The sequence below is a fragment of the Elgaria multicarinata genome, chromosome 1 (genome assembly GCF_023053635.1).
Source record: "Elgaria multicarinata webbii isolate HBS135686 ecotype San Diego chromosome 1, rElgMul1.1.pri, whole genome shotgun sequence".
In the NCBI taxonomy this organism is placed as follows: domain Eukaryota; kingdom Metazoa; phylum Chordata; class Lepidosauria; order Squamata; family Anguidae; genus Elgaria; species Elgaria multicarinata.
In genome coordinates, this window is record NC_086171.1 from 93,222,301 (window position 1) to 93,236,075 (window position 13,775).

Here is a 13,775-nt window from a genome sequence, read left to right on the forward strand (position 1 = left end):
ATGTGTTTCACACCAGCAGAGCATGCACAGAGTGCAAATAACGCAAGCTGAACCAGAGGATCCAGGTAGCAAATGAATAGTGCAATGAAGAAGGAAGACTCAGACACAGTAGCTTTTAACTACTTATCTAAGTTTACTGTACAAGTATATACAGAGAACAATTCAGAATAACGCTCCAACAAAACTCCAGCAAACTCTCCACACTGATTCATTATCATTAACATATTTATACAGATAAGAACCAATCACAGTGTTCTCATGCAATCAGCTAGTTTGCTGTTGCTAGGCCTTTGGTCACTGTTCTGCCCAGATACCTTACACCTGCGTATCTTGGCCTCTTTCCAAAGCCTTGAGATGAGTATCCCAGTTAACACTTCTTAGGTCCCTAGTTCCAGTAAAAACTTACACAGGCTAAAAACCTGACAGAAGTGCACTGACAACTATTGGGGCCAATTGACACATACCGTATACCACTTTTATACTGCTATATCCTGCTTGGTGTGGCTCCTGCCTTTTATATACCGCTTTCATACCACTCTCATAGTGCAATATCCTGCATGAGCCCCAAGGCTGTTTCTGTGAACACATACCATTCACCAAGACTCCAGCTGAGCTTCCCCGGCGCCACTGCGCATGTGCACGCGGTTCCCGCCTATACCTCAGTTTACAGGAGTCCGACATTGTGGCCCCATAAACTTGGTATAAAAAACCATTTAGTGTAATTCAAATCAAAAAAGTATCAAAATACACCACCAAGAGGGGATGGTGAGTGGGTTGTGTGAATGCATAGATGACCACTCGAAGAACTACAGTTACAGGCAATCAACCTGCATTTCTTCTTCGTGTCTCTATGCATCACACATATGGGCGATTAGCAAGCTGACATACCTGGAGGTGGGTTGGTGTGTCATCTTAATATTTCAGACAGGACTGCTCTTTCAAACGAACAATCCTGTCGTGCCCTTACATCAAGGTTATAATGTTTGATGAACGTGGATGGAGTCGACCACGTTGCTGCCCTGCACACTTCTTGTAGAGGGACACCCCTTCGAAAGGCCACCGAAGTTGCCATCGATCTAGTGGAGTGAGCTGTCACGGTGTCAGACTGTTGCAGATTAGATAAGGTGTAAGCCATCTCAATTGTCTGCGTTATCCAGTGGGAAAGACGTTGGCAAGATATGGGGAGACCCTTAAAAGGTTCCCCATAACACACAAAGAGCTGTTTTGTCTTTCTGAAGCTTTCTGTCCTTGCCTTATAGAAGGCAAGAGCTCTTCTAACATCTAAAAGATGTAAGGTACGGTCCACTGGTGTTGACGGATTAGGGAAAAAAGCAGGCAGTACAATGTCTTGTGTTGTATGAAAAAACGACACTACCTTTGGTAGAAAGCCTATATCGGTACGGAGTATCACTTTGTCCTTGTGAAAGGTTAAATAAGGTGGGTCAACTCTTAACGCCCTAATCTCGCTTGACCGACGAGCAGAAGTCACTGCTACGAGGAATGCTACTTTAAAGGATAATAGCCTTAAGTCAACCATAGCCAGGGGTTCAAATGGCTTCTTTGTCAAAGCATGTAGCACAACCGACAGACTCAAAGTTGGTATTATGTGTCTATTTGTCGGTACCGTATTCCTTAGCCCCCGTAAAACTTCTTCGCTACCAGGTGCGTGAAAGGTGAGTAGTTGTCATTGCCATTATGTGATGCCGCGATGGCTGCCAAGTGAACTCTTATCGATGACATCTTTAAACCCTGTTGGTGCAAAGACAGTAGGTACTCTAAAATGTGCCTGACAGAGTACGAGTTAGGTCGAGTGTTCCTACTTCTAGAAAAATTAGAAAATCTTTCCCATTTGCTAGCATTTGATTTTCTAGTCGATGGTTTGCGGGACGCTAGCAACACGTCATTGATAGTTAAGGTGTTAGGCTGCAGAGTGATATTCTCCACGCAGTCATTTTCAGTGTCGACAACTCCGGATGCCGTATCATGCCTCAATCCCGAGTCAACAACGTCGGTATCAACGGGAGCCGTATGTAATTGTGGTTCGACAATCTCAAAGCATGGGAGAACCACGGTTGTTGAGGCCACCAAGGGGCTATCAAGATGCAGTCCGATTTGTCCCTCTGGATCTTGGATAGGATGTGTGTTAGCAGTGGAAAAGGTGGAAACAGGTAGAGCAGGGCTCCTTTCCATGTCCTGGTGAATGCATCAACTAAGGAATGTCTGCCCTTGCCTGCTCTGCTGCAAAATTTGGGGCATATGGCGTTGCTCTCTGAAGTGAAGACGTCAATCATGGGGGCACCCCAGTATTGAAAGAGGTCCTGCCTTGTTTCAACATTGAGCTCCCACTCGTGGTCGGTATGGAACGATCTGCTCAGAAAGTCTGCTACAGTGTTCGTCTTTCCTGCAACGTGGATGACGGTTAGGAAGATGTCTCTCCTTATGCACCAGTTCCATATCTGGAGGGCTGATCTTGTCAGGGGGTGAGATCTTGTGTCTCCCTGTCTGTTGATGTAGCAGACGACCGTAGTGTTGTCGGTGGCTACAAGTACACTGCGTCCCTGTAAAGATGGGAGAAAGGCTTTCAATGCCTTCTCTACTGCCAGTAACTCGAGGTGATTGATATGCTTGGTCTTCTGTGGCATAGACCACCTGCCCTGTACCTGGAGCGATTCGCAATGAGCGCCCCATCCTAGCAACGAAGCATCGGTAACGATCGTCTTCGTTGGACTTGGGGCTTGAAAGGGAACTCCTCGAAGGAGATTCTTGTGCACTGTCCACCATAAAAGGGATGACCGCACCAAGGGTGGTAGACAGTCGAGTCCGATGAGGGTTGGTATGGAGGTCGAAGGTCTGAGAAACCAGTTCTGCAGGATTCTCATCCGTAACCTCGTGAACCTGATGACTACAGTGGTCGCGAACATTAGCCCCAGTAGTCTCTGTATCGACCACGCAGTGGTAAGGTGTCGAGCTCTGATATTGAGCACTTGGTTGCGTAGGGTTATGGCCCTCGATGTTGGAAGGTAGGCTCTTCCGTCTACCGACGACAGAGTAACACCTATGAAGTCTATCTTTGTTTGGGGTTTTAGGATAGACTTTTCTAGGTTCACCCAGAGCCCCAGGCAGTCGAGGAGTTGCAGGGTAGTGGCAATGCTCGCCTGTAGGGTAGCGCTGTCTTCTGCTACCAGTAGCCAGTCATCTATGTAGGGGTAGACAGAGATCGCTTGTTGCTTGAGGTGAGCACATACCACCGCCATCACCTTCATGAATACCCGAGGTGCTGTTGCAAGTCCGAATGGGAGGATGTTGAATTGGAAGTGTTGGTCCTCAACTAAAAATCGGAGGAAGGATCTGCTGGATTCTCTGATGGAGATGTGAAAATACGTGTCCTTCAGGTCTATCACAGCAAACCACACATCCTTCTGGATTAGCTGAAGGATCGAAGCCACCGTGATCATACGGAACTTCTTGGGGGTAATAAAGGTGTTGAGCTGTCTCATCTAATATTGGTCGAAGACCCCCGTCTTTTTTCAGGACAGTAAAGTAATGAGAATAGAACCCCTGATTGATTTGGGGAGTTGGTACGTGGGAGATCGCTCCCATGTCGAGGAGCGTTTGAATCTCTTGAAGAAGCGTAATAGATTTACAAGAAAAAACGCTAAGAGGTCGGTTTTCTAGGTCTAGCCACAATGGCGGATGACGAAGAACTGAGGTATAGGCGGGAACCGCGTGCACATGCACAGTGGTGCCGGGGATGGTTCCCGCCTAAAACGTTATTTTTAGCTATTGAGGTTACGGTTCAGGTCTTAGCGCGGGCGCAGAGCCCATATGTGTGATGCATAGAGACCACGAGGAAGAACTAGAAACTGCTAATTTAAGGCAGTCAAATGTTTTTGTCGCATCTAGTGCTATTATTGCTGTTGGGCTCAGATGTTGATGTCCCTAATAAATTGCTTCTAAAATACAACGGATAGGGAAAACCCTTTCCATGGTGTTTATTTTTTGTGATTAAAAATCCGGAATCTCCAATGCCTCTCCTGCAATCAAATCCAACAGCTCCTGAAGCTGCATTTCAGTACACCAACATGTGTGCTGCCAGGAGAGTATATTAATTGCCCACCTATCTGTAATTGTCCTCTAAATATACAGTGACTTCATATGTTCATACACTTGCTTAGAAGCATTCAGCTGCATTTCATACTTTACAGTTTACTCATAAAATCATAGAATAGCAGAGTTGGAAGGGGCCTACAAGGCCATCAAGTCCAACCCCCTGCTCAATGCAGGAATCCACCCTAAAGCAACCCTGACAGATGGTTGTCCAGATGCCTCTTGAATGCCTCTAGTGTGGGAGAGCCCACAACCTCCCTAGGTAACTGATTCCATTGTTGCAAACACATCTATATGTGCCAATGTTCATGCACATAAAGTGTCAATCAGTCTTTAGTTTTCTTTTCACTAAGCTAAAGAAACGCCTCACATTTTCTCAGTGTGTTGCTGATATCATAAATTAGGGCTGTGCACCACCACCCTGAACCAGTTTGGATCCTGATCCGGACCTTCCCTGAAAGCCAGGCCCGAACTGGTTCAGGTCGATCCAAACCTCCCCTGATCTGTTCTGGAACCGGATCCAGAGCGTGATCCGGACCCCATTTTGCCCCCCCTCCACTTACTTGCCTCTGCAGCAGACAGCGGAGGCAGGTAAGTGGGGAAGGGGGGCCAAATGGGGGCTGAATAAGCCTCCCTTCCCCCTTCCCTGGCTCCTCCACCCACCGCACAGACCAAAACGGAGTGGAGCACACCCCTATCATAAATCCTTAATCACTACCTTTTAAAATAAGCTTTTGTCTTAATCCCTTATTTCCCATTCCTACACAAACCAACCCTATTAATTAATTCATCATTTATATCCCACCTTTTCTTCAAAGGAGCCCAAAGTGGTATACATAATCTTCTTCATTTGAAGTGTTTCATTGCATGCTCGTTCCTGGGTACTCACGGATTATCGCACATCCTATTCATGACATTGGTTGCCTTCCATGCATCTCCCACACCTTCTAGACTTCTTCCCACAATAAAAAAGACCCCTGTGAGTCCATATTATTTTTAGAGACAGAACTTGCCACTATCTCCTGCTGTGTGCAGGAGAAGTGGCGTGATGAAAACAGCCCACTGAAGGGGCCATCTGCACGTTGTTTTCTTCCTCTTTCCTCTCTCTGAGATAGAGGAAGTATTTAGCAACAAAAGCAACGGCGGAGAAGCGATGGTAGGGAAGCATGATTGCCTCCGACTGATGGAGCTCAGTATATGGAATGTGTCATGGGCCCCAAGTTGTCAATACCATTATAAAGCATTATAAAACAGTAGCGTAGACCCTGCCCAGGTCTCCTCAGTCAGTCTAACACTCTAAGGGCCATTCTGCCATGCCCGGCAACACCTGGGCATGGGGAGGTGTTTGCGGGCGGGGTGGGGAAGAGATGTGCCCTGTTCTAATTGGGCACACAGGTGGCGCCACCAGGATGGGAGGGGTTAGATGAGCACCTATATAAACGGCCCTTACCTCTCCCAGAACCTTCTTGTTCACGCGGCTGCCGTTGAGCGTTCGTCTCACCCAGCTGCGAGAAGGAGCGGGAGGATCCTTCCTCTCAAGCAGCACTTCATCTGAGTGCTTCGGAATCCAATCCCGGAGCCACCATTCGCTGTGGGGGGGGGGGCGTTCTTCAAAGCAGCCCTCAACTAGGCCTCAGGTTTGATCAGGCCGGTTGGCCTATTAGACACCCCGCAGATGTGGGGTGGCACCAGCCGCCCACCCAGACAGCCTTAACACCACGTCAACACTGGTGGTGCCTGGTTTCTAGCGGGCCCTCTGTCCACCCGGCGGATGTGGGGGTGGGAATTTCCTTGCTGGCTTTCCCAGCCTGATTTGAGGGGGGGTGCGAGCGGAGCGGGCACGTACTTCGACGCTCCCACTGGTGCTCGATTCTGCTGCTTCCACAGTGGGTTTACTCTGGGCCGTCTGGGAAGCAATTTCAACCACCCGGTCTGCCGGATTGTTGTGGCTGCACAGGAGAGAATTTCCCTGCCTCAGCCTCAGTTCAGTGGGCTCCTCACTCACCCCACAGACGTAGGAAGCATCAGTTCGCTGGAGCCGCGTTTAGGGCGAATTCCGGCTGAGGCCTCATTTAACCCATCTGCCCAAAGTTGTCGAGGGGTGTGTGTTTCCCTTTCACCCAGCTGGTGCCTCAGGCCATGTGAGCCTGATCAAGGTGTGTATGTGTGTGTGTGCCTCCCTGTCATTCTTCAGACTGCCCTGGGGATGCGGGCTTGGGGGATTTCTCTGCCTGCTAGCTCAGCTGCTCCTCTCCAGCACGGGGCCTCCTTGAAGTTGTGGGACTGGATGGGTAGCCATCTGCAGCCTAGCTGGCCCAGTGTATAAAGGATGATGATGATGATGATGATTGAGCCCCACGGCCGGGCTGGGAGATAAGGATTACCTCTGAGGCCAATCTTTCTCATCCACTTTGAGCCTTGCGACCTGGGTTGGGGGTGACACCAGAAGGTATCCCTACCCCAAAAGGAGCAGCAAGTGGGAGGGCAAATTATACAACGCCAACCCTCTGGACAGGAATGGCTCGCCCCACACAGAAGGTCTGTATACAGACCAGGCTGGATGCCCTGTAGGATACCCCTTTTGCAGATCTTTAATAAATGTGGTCCTGTTTAAACCCAATGCTCTGGTGTCGTCTCTTTATTTCCACCTCTGTCTCGCAACCACTACCGTACACTGGCTCTCACTTATGTGCATATTCCTCCCTTTTGTCTTGCTTATCTTACTTCCACTCCCTTCTGCTCACTCTGTTATATCTTTTGATATACATCTAACTTATAAGCAACTCAGGTCAGGGACCTGCCTTGTTGTGACAGTGCCATTGATATACATCACATAAATTTATTTATTTATTTAATTTCTATACCACCCAATAGCTGAAGCTCTCTGGGTGGTTCACAAAAATTAAAACCATGAAGAGCATAATAAAACAACCAACAATTTAAAAACACAAATACAAAATACAATATAAAAAGCATGACCAGAATAAAACAACACAGCAAAAATTATTAAAATATGAGATTAAAACAGCAGAGTTTAAATTTAAGTTAAATTAGGTGTTAAAATACTGAGAAAATAAAAAGGTCTTCAGCTGGCGACAGAAGGAAAACAATGTAGGCGCCAAGCGAACCTCTCTGGGGAGCTTGTTCCACAGCCGGGGTGCCACAGCAGAGAAAGCCCTCCTCCTAGTAGCCATCTGCCTCACTTCCTTTGGCAGGGGCTCACGGAGAAGGACCCCTGTGGATGATCTTAAAGTCTGGGCAGGTACATATGAGAAGAGGCGTTCCTTCAAATAACCCGGCCCCAAGCCGTTTAGGGCTTTGAATGTTAATACCAGCACTTTGAATCAGGCCCGGACGTGGACTGGCAGCCAATGAAGTTGTAGAAGGATTGGCGTGATGTGATCTCTTTTTCCATATCTCTGTGTTCTTGAGCAATTGCTTTCTTAGTTATCAGTTTGGGTGTGGTAGGCTCTATGATGCTTTTTGTAGCAAAAGATGGTAGCTTTACTTTAGAGATTGTGTCTAATAGCTTTTTTATTTTTTGATTTAAATCTCTTCTGCCTGAGGTGCTGATATAGGTCTGAACCAGGTGTTAAGACATCAAGGCCCGACAATACCTTTTGAACTTTTCGGGGATCTTTGAATGGTTTGCTCCAACTTTATATCAGGTGTTACAGCACTGAACCTCCCCTCTTTATCCTTCACAACAAAATGCCTTTCAATGGATTTTGGGTAAAGGAAGGGGTTCTCATGCTCCAGTTTCTTTACTCTCTCCAAGTAAAGCTCCAGTTTCTTTACTCTCTCCAGCTGCCATACCACAGGCAATTGATGCAGTCAAATTCATGAAAAATGGGAAGTAAAGACTCAACAGTTTCAACATGTAGATTCCAGTTACCATCATGATCAGCAACAATCAGGTTTTTCACTAATGAATCTATCTTGAGGAAGCTTTCCCACTACCTACACAGTTCAGATTCCTCTCCACATTATTTAACAAAAGCTTCAAACTTGGTTCTCAGATATACGACCTTCCCACTTATTTATTTATTTATTTATTACATTTCTATACTGCCCAATAGCCGGAGCTCTCTGGGCGGTTCACAAAAATTAAAACCATTCAAAGTATAAAACAACAGTATAAAACCATAATATAAAATACAATATAAAAGCTCAACCAGATAAAAACAGCAGCAATGCAAAATTACAAATTTAAAACACCAAGTTAAAATTTATTTATAGACTATTAAAATGCTGGGAGAATAAAAAGGTCTTCACCTGGTGTCTAAAGGCATATAATGTAGGTGCCAAGCGAACCTCCTTAGGGAGCTCATTCCACAGCCTGGGTGCCACAGCAGAGAAGGCAGGGGCTCGCAGAGAATGACCCCTGAGGATGACCTTAGGGTCCGGGCAGGTACATATGGGAGGAGGCGTTCCTTCAGATAGCCTGGCCCCAAGCCATTTAGGGCTTTGAATGTTAATATCAGCACGTTGAATTGGGCCCAGACCTGGACTGGCAACCAATGAAGCTGGAAAAGGACTGGCGTGATGTGGTCTTATCAGCCAGTCCCTGTTAGTAACCGTGCTGCCCTGTTTTGTATCAGTTGAAGTTTCTGGACTGTTTTCAAAGGCAGCCCCACGTATAACGCATTGCAGTAATTATTATTATTATTATTATTATTATTATTATTATTATTATTTATATAGCACCATCAATGTACATGGTGTTGTACAGAGTAAAACAGTAAATAGCAAGACCCTGCCGCATAGGCAAACGAGAGGTTATCAGAGCATGGATAACTGTAGCTAGGCTATCTCAGTCCACATAAGGGCGCAGTTTGTATATCAGCCTAAGCTGATAAAAGGTGCTCTTTGCCACTGAGTTCACCTGTGCCTCAAGTGACAGTTCTGGATCCAAGAGCACCCCCAGACTACGGACCCGATCCTTTAGGGAGAGTGCAACCCCATCCAGGACAAGGCAAACATCACCTCGCCAGACAGATAAACCACCTGCTAACAGTACCTCCGTCTTGTCTGGATTGAGTCTCAGTTTGTTAGCCCTCATCCAGTTAGTGCATCAAACACTTTGTGAGCTTTAGTTTGGCCTGAATGACTTCCAAAAATACTGATTTGTCCTCTCTGCACCAAAAGGATTCCACTGTAGTGTTTGTATTGCCTCTGATATTATTATCATACCGTGGAAAGATAGAATAGAATGAGTTCCATTCAGGACTGACTGGATAGTTTTACTGCCAAAAATGTCTGCTTCAATAAGGGCATCATCCATGCCACTTCCACTGATGTATTTTCCTGCACTCCTTAATGCTACTTTTGACATATGGAACATGCCCATCATGGGATACAGGTCAGTGAATTCTTCTGGACAAGACAGAAAAATGTCTGAATGTTTGCACGTTTGGGTACCATTTTTAAAAATGGTGGAAGGAATGTCTTTCCATCAAAAGTAATGTCATTATTGATCTGTTCAACCCAAAAAAACTATAGTTTAAAGCCAAAATCACATTTTTATTTTGATTTGTTGAGAAAATGAGATATTTCAGCACCATCTTGGAATATGGCAGAAGGAGTACTTTGACAACTAAAATAACATATTCTTTGAACTCCTTGACCCTGAAAGCCTATAATTTGATACCAAACACAAGATAGTTACTTTTGTGGCTGACGAAAACTAGTGACCTAAAGAAAATTGTCCGCCATTTTGAAAATAGCCCCTAAAAAAGTTTGGCGCAAGAATCAGAATGTCTGCCCAAGAAATTATGTTAATCCAATACCTCAAGATCACATATCAGCAGGGAAAATCTCTGGACCTCAAATTTTTTACGGGGGTATATTGTGGGGACTGGATTATATGTGGGGCTGCCCTTAAGGCTGCTTTGGAAGTTGGAGCTAGTGCAGAATGCAGCAGCTCAGCTGTTGTCTGGAGCTGCCCCTTTCCAGCATGCAACTCTTCTGCTGAGGGAACTGCACTGGCTGCCTATTCATTACCAAGCCATGTTTAAGTTTTGGATTCTACTGTTTAAAGAAACTAAACAACTTGGGATCAAGATAGCTGAAATATAGCCTTCTCCCATATCAACCTATCCAGTCATTGAGGTCATCAGAGGGTGTGCTCTGAGTTGTTCCGCATGAATCTATGGCTCAACTGGAGTCCATCCAGAGAACAGCCTTCAATGTGGTGGCCCCCTTTCTATGGAACTTACTGCCTCTGGTGATCAGGCAGATGCCAACATTTTTTTGGTGAAAACATCTTTATTTTAGGAAGCCTTCCTTGACTGACTAGCCATTCTTTTTACTGGTATTCTGCTTTTAAAAGTAATAGATTTTTAAAATGTTGTTTTATACTTTTATCTTTTTATCTTTTATTGTTCACTGCTCTGAAATCTGTTCAGATGTGGAGAGTTATATAAATCTTGTAAATAAATAAATACCTTGAAGACTAACAGATTTATTCTGGCATATGCTTTCATAGATGATAGTCCATTTCATCAGATGCATTGAGTATTATGGAAATTTTCAGGTTTATGTACAGTACACTTATTTATTTATTTATTCATGATATTTATATACTGCTAAATATAACAACATCTTTAAGCAGTTCACATATAAATATTACAATCACATTTAAAATACAGTATTAAAAACACAGCAGTATATATGGGGAATGTGAACAGTGAAGTCAGAAAGAAATTAAATGCAGATAGTACTGAAAGTGACAATCACATTATTAACAATGGCCATTCACAATGCATTTGTTGCTGATAACAAACATCCTGGCACTAGGTAAGTCAATTAACACATATAGTGCGGTAGAAATCCTCTTCTCTAACCTCCCTTCGTCATTTCTTCGCTCCACAACAGCTACTTAAGGTAGTGACAGAGTGTCCTGAGAGACTGAAGTGTTTTGCCACTGGTTTTGCATATTCCCATTTCTGATGTCAGACTCGTATCCTTTTATTCTTTTCTGTAGAGATTGCCCCGTTTGCCCTATGAAGAAGGGTGTTGCTGGCTTATATCACATTGGAAGATGAGAGGTGTATAGCTCAGTGGTATAGCATATGCTTTACATGCAGAAGTTTCCAATGTTCAATCATCCAGCATCTCCAGGTAGGGCTAGGAAAGAATCCTGCCTGAAACCTAGAGAGCTGCTGCCAGCCTGTCTCAATAATACTGCAGTAGACGGCTGTTTCCTATGTTCCTAAGATGAGCAAGTGAAGGAAGCCCCAGTGTTGTGGGTGATATTATTAGGTCCTGGTGTTTCAGGAGTGGATATGGGTACAAAGCTGGCATCTGGCTTTGTTGCAGAGTTTGTGTTCACATTCTTGTTATATGGCTTGTTGTTCCAAGTGAATAGCTGTTTTAGATTGACACTGCCTATAAGCAAATACCACCAAGTCCTGTGAGAGGGAAGTGTCGTTGTCCAGGATGTGCTGTAGATCACTGATGATTTGTTTGAGTGGTTTTACCTGGCAGCTGTAGGGAATAACAAATAGTTTTCTGATGTTGTTTTTCTTCTGGGTCTTTCCAGTAGTAGATTGTCAGTCTGTTTTCTCACTTTTTGGTGGGTATCCTATTCTCAGGGATGCTTGATTTAGATCCTTAACTTTGAGTCTCTGCCTGATGAAGATAAACTGATTGTATTGTAGGGCTTGGCTGTAGACAATGGATTTTGTGGTGTGTTCTGAGTAGAAGTTGGAAGCAAGTATATGTAGCAGACTGTAGGTTTTGGATATAAGGTAGTGTTTCTATGTCCATTACATAGTTCCACCGTCATGTCCTGAAAGCTCCCCTGTTGCATGGACTGGTCAAGGCTTAGGTTGATAGTGACGATGAGAGTTATTGAAATCCTGGTGGAACTTTGCCAGGGCCTCCAGTTCATGAGTGCAGATAATAATGTCATCAATGAAACATTATTCTATGTTGGCCATATATATGTTGGCATACTGTGGAACCATGCAAGTACTCATGACAGTGCTACTGATCTGAATGTATCTGTTCTCCCCCAAGCTGAAATAATTGTTGGTAAATGCAAAGTGGCAGAGCTTGGTGGCAAGATTTGCTGGAGCACCAGCAGTGATAACATTTCTGATGGCTTGTAGTCCATCTTTGTGGAAGAAGTTGGTGTAGGGGACTTCAGCATCAATAATAGCTAGGGTGGCATTTTCTTGGAGATCGTCAACAGATTGTTGTTTTCTCAGGAAGGCAGTACTATTCTGAATGTAACTTGGAATATTGGTGGCATAAGGTCTGAGAATGGAGCCTATATAGCCAGACGCCCCAGCTGTGATAATACCAATGCCCCAAACAATGTGGCATCCAGGGAACACCCTTTACACTTCACAACACAGACAGAAGGAAGGAGAAGGATAGGACCTGAATAGTTCCTTTGGGTGGAGGTCTGCATAGCTAACAAGCAGACCTCACTCCGGGAACAAGGGTTCAGGAGTGAGGAGGAGGAGCCAGGTCTCGAACCACATTGTGCATGCCACAGGAGCAGCTACCTACCCAACCAGCCACAGCAGCAGACCAGATATACTATGGCATGTTTGTCATTTCCCAGCTGCCAGTCCATAGGTGCAGCCATTTACACATAGCAACAATGTTATTTTGCTTTTCTTTATATTTAAAATAGTACATATTACTAAAATCATTTCAATGCACTCTTGGGCTGTGGACTGTCAAGGTATATGGCTAGATATAGATTGAGATCGACTCATGGTTGTCATATGTCATATAGGACAAAGAGGTCTCAGCATGAATGTTGAAATATCTCAAGATAACAGAAATGAGGCAGTTTGACCTTTCACAACACTCTGAAGACTGATTAAAGCTTGGCTTTTGAGCTTATTATAGCACACTCGTTTCTGGCCACTCACAGAAGTTTCTGGGTCAATTAAATGATGCTGTAAATAAACAGATCTCCCTTATACCATTCTAATAAAGATCAGAGACAAACTAATGGCATGAAATCAGCAGCGTGTAAAGCTGGCACTGCGTGATAAATTTGCTGTGGATGGGAGGGAGGACTTTAAACAGAGGGAGAAGAGGGTAAAATCCCTCCCTGCAACAAAGGGAGGCAGATTTGATCCCCATGTCTACTCAGAAGTAAGTCCCATTGTGTTCAATGGGGCTTACTCCCAAGTAAGTGTGTCAAGGGTTGAATACTTACAGCACTATCTTACTTCTACTGAAAAGTAAGTCCTGGCTTTCCTGGGGACTGCAAGGAAACATGGAAACAAGACTGCCTCCCTCTGCTCCTTTGCACATATGCTAAGGAGGAAGGGAGGCACTCCCTCAATTCACCCTGTACATTTTTTAAAGGAGCACTAGGGAAACAGCAGGATCTTCTGCCTTGTCACCCTTTTCCTCTCATGTAATCCAAACTCATATCAATTCCGCCAAAGTACCAGGAAGCACAACAGCATTGGGTAAACAACAGGATTTCACTTAATGTAGAGGCGCTCTGACTTTAGAAAAAGACCTGCTGGGTTAGAAGGGCATGATATAACTTGGTAAAATTATGAGTGGTATGAATGGGGCTCTTGCTCTCTACTAGAAGTCAGGGTCATCCAATGAAACTGAATTAGGGTGACCATATGGAAAGGAGGACAGGGCTCCTGTATCTTTAACAGTTGTATAGAAAAGAGAGTTTC

General features: G+C 44.7%; 1 protein-coding gene across 3 annotated transcripts in view; it reads right to left on the reverse strand.

The window, feature by feature from the left end:
- SCN4A (sodium voltage-gated channel alpha subunit 4) overlaps positions 1-13,775 on the reverse strand; it is a 209,632-nt gene that overhangs the window by 90,138 nt on the left and 105,719 nt on the right. The gene's annotated exons all lie outside the window — the stretch shown is intronic.